The 5,690-nt window shown below is 28.8% G+C and overlaps 1 protein-coding gene across 1 annotated transcript in view; it reads right to left on the bottom strand.

Annotated features, from left to right (window-relative positions):
* The window catches only part of LOC106692973 (uncharacterized), a 163,663-nt gene that overhangs the window by 1,606 nt on the left and 156,367 nt on the right, over positions 1-5,690 (bottom strand). The gene's annotated exons all lie outside the window — the stretch shown is intronic.

The following is a 5,690-nucleotide window of genomic DNA, read 5'->3' as shown; positions in this document are numbered from 1 at the left end:
GATAAATATAGCAATTGAAATAAAAAAAATAGGTGCCTATATTCTACAAAGTTCTGTAACATGTCAGAATTTTGGAGGTAAAATAATCAACTTCAAAAACTTTGTGGTATGAAAGCAATAAATTAATGGTAAGGCATTGTATATAAAATTAGGAAATCATTCAAGGTTCAAAACAAGTGGACATTACAAAAATTAATCTTTATGTCATAAGGATTTTCGCGCCATTGAGTTCGAAAACTATAGAAAAGTAACATGAAGGATTATGGTCCATTTATTATACTAAAACTAGAACTTTAATTTTAACTTTTATTCTTTCATCCCGCCTGAATTCTACAGTTTAAATAACACACATCTTGAATATGAGAAGAGGCTGTATCCAATGACATTATTTCTCTGTCTTGAATTTATTTTCATGTAAAAATTTTAATTAAGAAAATAAAGAGCTAATGAGAACAGTTTAAATTTATATCAGTAGCCTCTGTAATATTATTAACAATATTTCAACTCTTTTGTAAATTTAAATAGTTATATATGTACTTTCAGGTGAAAGCGTTTCTTCTAAAGCAATTTTAAATGGACCATTAAAAAAAAGACAAAAATCATACAATATAGATAAGCTAGTAGATAGTTTTGTAAAAATCTTACAATATAGTCAATGATTTATTTCCAGTCAGGCTGTGGGACATCTTTCTTTGACAAGTTATTATTTCAATAAGATTTCAAAGTATATAAATCCCAATAAGACTATTCTATTATTTTTCTTAAATAATTTGCAATTACTACTGTTAATAGAATCTTTTTTTTATGAAAATATACTTATTTTGTATCTAATTTACTTTTTGTTGCTCTTATTTAGTGAAATATATATTTTTTATAATTAAGTCTTCTATTTTTAATTTCATACATGGTAACTAATGAGTGGTTTCAAAAATAGAAGAATATTAATTCTAAACTATAAAAGGATAAATATATTTTAAAAAGTTTAATTCTTAATAAACAAAAAGAAAAAAATCTACCAAATGTATTTTAGTAGATATATTTTTATTACAATCTCAAAAAAATTAACTGATTTAAACTTAATAACAATCTAAAACAAATAAAAACTAATATTAAGATTGAGCTAATTGACCCATTTTTTGATTTGCATTAGCAATACTTATAAATTAAGATGAACTTAGGAATAAATTAATATTTCTTGGTATTATTATAAAGTATAGTAAAACATTCTAGAATATTATTATTCTTTCAATATAGTGTAATGAATATTAATATAAATTGTGCCTCCTTTTCTTTTCTAATTGTTTAATTCATTGTTGTTGAATTCAAAGTTTTTCCAACTATTTAGGATTTATATTTTTAATTTACTATGCGATCACTAAAAACATTTTTATATAATATTTACAATTTTTAAATTACTTGCATATATGTTTTATGTTTGAGTTTTTATGCATGTTTTAAATAACTTCTATGAATTTGTTTTATACTTTAATGAGTTTTATGTTTTAAATTAAGTAAGTTATTTTAATGCTTATTTTTTTTTTTTTACATTTAGTTACTTCTAATATGTATTTTTATTAGTAATTTGATATATATAAATAACTGAATATTAAGACCTCTATCCTGTTGTTATAATGAATAAATGAATAAACATTAGAAGGCTGAGATAGTCAGGACCAGTCCTAAAAACAGACAAATGTGAAATTCCAAGGAATTTTATTGAATGGGAATGAGAGGTCCTTCATCCAATCAGAAGAGGATGGAGAATATTAAATAGCATCATCTTTAACTCTAGAGGGAATGCCCAGCAGCCTCTGATGTCAGCAACCATCTATGGATAGAGTTTATATAAATTTCGGCAAAATGATAATCTATCATTAGTGTTAGCTGTAGCTGTTTCAATTTCTATTTTAATTACAATCAAAGGGATATCTGAAGATCATACTGCCATAAAAAAGAAATACCTTTCAAGGTCTGTTGATGGTTGGTTGGCTATTATTAATAACACATTTTCAAGAGTTCCCACAATATTATTTTGTACCGGACTCGTTCTCAGCTGTCTTTTATAATGATTTTTGGTAACAAGGCATACTCAATGGGTAACTAATTGTTATTTTATGCTAATTCTGCTGAGAAATCCAATTGTTCACAATTACTTATACCAGAATTTTCTTTTCTTACTTGTAATTTAAGTGTTACATGTCAGTAAACGGACCTTATACATTTTCATAGTTCTATAAATTAATAGCTACATTCTAAATAGGGTTATATATACAGTCCATGAGTATTATTTTATATGGATAAATTTTGAAAATATTGAATTGTTCCCGTAGTACAAAATTTGTGTTCATTGTATGCAGTTGCTACTAAACATAAATGAGGATCTCTCAATCAAAAGCAAGCATAGCTACTTCTGAGGAGAAGATTATTTTTTACTTATTAAAAATCTATACAAAAACACATTTAGAGTTTTCAAAAATTCAATTTTCACCTGACAATAGGTGTTACAAATCAACATTTTCAATGAAAAAAAAATTCTGTATCAGATACTCCCATAATAATATTAGTAGTTTCCGCATTATTTTTGAAAATATATTCACAAAATGTTGATTTTACATTACTCTTAAAAAAATGTTCCTCGGAAACTTTGCAATGTTAACAAATAAATTAGGCCTCATATTTTAGCAAATTTACTCTACTTTAAATGATGTTCTATTAAGTTTTTTTTTAGTATTCTATTTAGTTTTAGAGATATGGAGCTCTGATGGAAAAATTAGTTTTGTGTAACGATTTAGAACAACCGCCATTTATTATTTCCTCTATCTATGGTTTGCAGTAATCAATTTTGACCAGCAACAGTGTGTAGTTTTCATTAAAGTAATAAAAATTGGGTTGAAATAACTTCTTTTCTTCTCCTTGGGTTCTTGGACTAAAAGTTATTCTTTCAACTTCTTAAGTTGGGATCATTACCCATCAGATGCTATCTAATAGAGGCCGTGGAATGCAGTTCGCATTGAGCCAAAAACTAAGCATTTTATTTTTTAGAAGTGGTGCTGGTTCAAATTTGGTCCTGGCTGGTAGACTTTTAATGGTGGAATTATCTCAACTTGTCCACTCTGGTCAGTATTCTACAGGTTACTAACCACTTCTAGCAAGAACGTAGGGTAGGAAAGACATGCCCTCTTTCCTACCCCAATTTAAAGACAGTATGGAAGTTGCGCCCCAAATTAATGATTATCTAATGATCAAGAAATGACTAGTGTCTGGAAGAAATGCTTTTTATCTGGAGCTGGGTATGTTTTGATATTCAATGGAGTATCTCTCTTAATGATTTTTAAGGTATTATTCAAAATAGATTAATATTCCACTCACAGTTGTCAACAAGTTTTACAATAGTACAGGAATATGATATTAAAAAAAAAATATATAGCTTTTATAAAAATTTTGCGAGGAAGAGAAATCGTTTACTGAAAAATAACTACTAATTTTTCGAGAAATCCTGGTTTACGTTGAGATCTTAGATCAGCTAAAACTTGAAGTTTTCTTTGACTGGTGGGCGTCAGTGGATGGAACAGACAGTAGAATGGGAATAAGATATAGAGCTGGAGGAGAAAGTAACTGCTGGATAACAATAGTATCTTAGCGGATCTGATGAGCTTGCCGTGAGGAGAGATCCCAGGCAACAAAATCTTCAACGATATGGCAATTTGTCGTCGAAATAAACAGAGTGAGCTATAATTTTACAAATCGTCTTCAGAGCCTTATTTCGAACAGTAAAAAGGAATGCACAGTGGTTTGCCAAGTAGCTCTTCTGCATTATGGGATTTCTCCTACGATAGTTAGTAAGTACTACTGATAAATTACAGACCCGATTTAACTTCCTAAACTTCTCCGAACCCTTAATAGTATATAGCAAAAAAAAAAAACATGGTTTCTATAAAACTTGATTAAGAGATCTATTATTGAATGTTAACTCTTGTCCAAAGCAATTTTATAAATAGAATAAATCAACTGAGTTAAAATTCACAATATTCATTACTGGTCCATAAGTTAAAAAAAAGATAAATCTTACTTTAACGTAGGTATTTACGTACTCGTGAAAATTTTAGTGGACGTAAGAAAAAACAATATTTTATTCTTATTACAATATGATTTCAAATTATGGATTTTAATTTATCAACCACTTACTATAAAAACGGTCTAAGCTAACAATTCATTACAAAAGACTGATTTAAATGACAAATATAAGGTCTATATGGCATACGGAGTTGAGATTTGGGGCTTCACTAAACCTTCGAATTTATCTCGTATCCAATCCTTACAATCCAATATCCTTCGTAAAATCCTCAATGCTCCCTACTTTGTCATAATCTAGCCCGAACCAGATTAAAAACTCCCTACCCATCATCAAGACCCTCTCGTTTCTAACCTTGCTTCTTCTTTTATTACATCAAATTTACTTGATGTTTTATGTAAATAAGATTGTAAAATCCAATAAATAAATAGGAAAAAAAATCTAAAAATCAGCTAATGATTAACACACATTTATGTAAACTAGAGTTAGCAAAGCACTCGTGGATATAATATACAGGTCGGCCGAATTGAGATAGTAAGTCTCACTTTAATAATGGAAGCGTTAGTGCTGCAAAGGGTTCTTACAAACAGTCAATACTAATAATTAACTAATACATAATTCAATTATAAACGTTTTTACTTGAATGGAAATAGTAATATTTTCAATTAGTAAAAATGATAATTAGAATGAATTTTCCAACCATTAGGTTCCGATCCGAAGCCAATCAAAACCCTGATCTCACACTATACTTCCATCATCACATATTTCATAAATTTTTAATCATAAAGATTGCTGCGTTATTTGATTATTGCATGTTTTATTTTAACGTAATAAAAATGACACGTAAAGAGCCAGATTGTAAGATGAAGTAGGGTTGAGGTTACAATGGTTTTGTATAAAAGCTCTACATGAACGCAATTATAGGTTTCAGATAGCTAATAAAAGATTTAGCCGGTGTTAACGCCATAATATATAATTACCTTGTAAATAGTATTTGAGTTTTATTAGTGTTTAATTTAGTTACATTTATATTATTTTAATTTGATTTAATTATTTGAAAAGAAAAATATATAATTATATTTGTGTGTTATAATGAGTAATAGAGACAGTTGCTAAGAGTTGATCACCGTTGCTAAGGGGTTGCCTAGCAACGGGCCGATCATCTTCGTTTTTTATAGCAGTTCCGGCTAATTAGTGGCCATGATGGCGTCAAAGCAGCTTTGTCTGCGTTTGGTTCATGTAATTTTATTAGACATTTTTTAAGTGTTTTAGTCACAATTACAGTCCGAAACCAGACCTTTTCTATTCTATCCGAAACCAAAATTTTCTATTCTTTTTCGACAAAAACAAAATTCAACACTTCCGTTATCAGAAAGACTCTCCTCGGTTATCGCTTTTCTCAAAACGATAACTATTGACAAATTCGAAAACAATCATCCACCATGAACCTTCCAACGTCCTAAAACTGTTCTAGACTTGTCCAAATATTTGAAAAATAATACGGAACCAATTGAATATAAAGCCCACTTTTCTCGTCTAATTCATAACATGCCCGAATCCTTTATAATCTATACAGACGGATCAAAATCAGACCAATCAGCAGCATCATCCTTTGTAA

This window comes from Halyomorpha halys, unplaced genomic scaffold (genome assembly GCF_000696795.3).
Source record: "Halyomorpha halys isolate HHAL.00 unplaced genomic scaffold, Hhal_1.1 Scaffold82.1, whole genome shotgun sequence".
Lineage (NCBI taxonomy): Eukaryota > Metazoa > Arthropoda > Insecta > Hemiptera > Pentatomidae > Halyomorpha > Halyomorpha halys.
The sequence above is the reverse complement of the archived record's forward strand: the minus strand, read 5'-3'. Positions and strand labels throughout refer to the sequence as shown.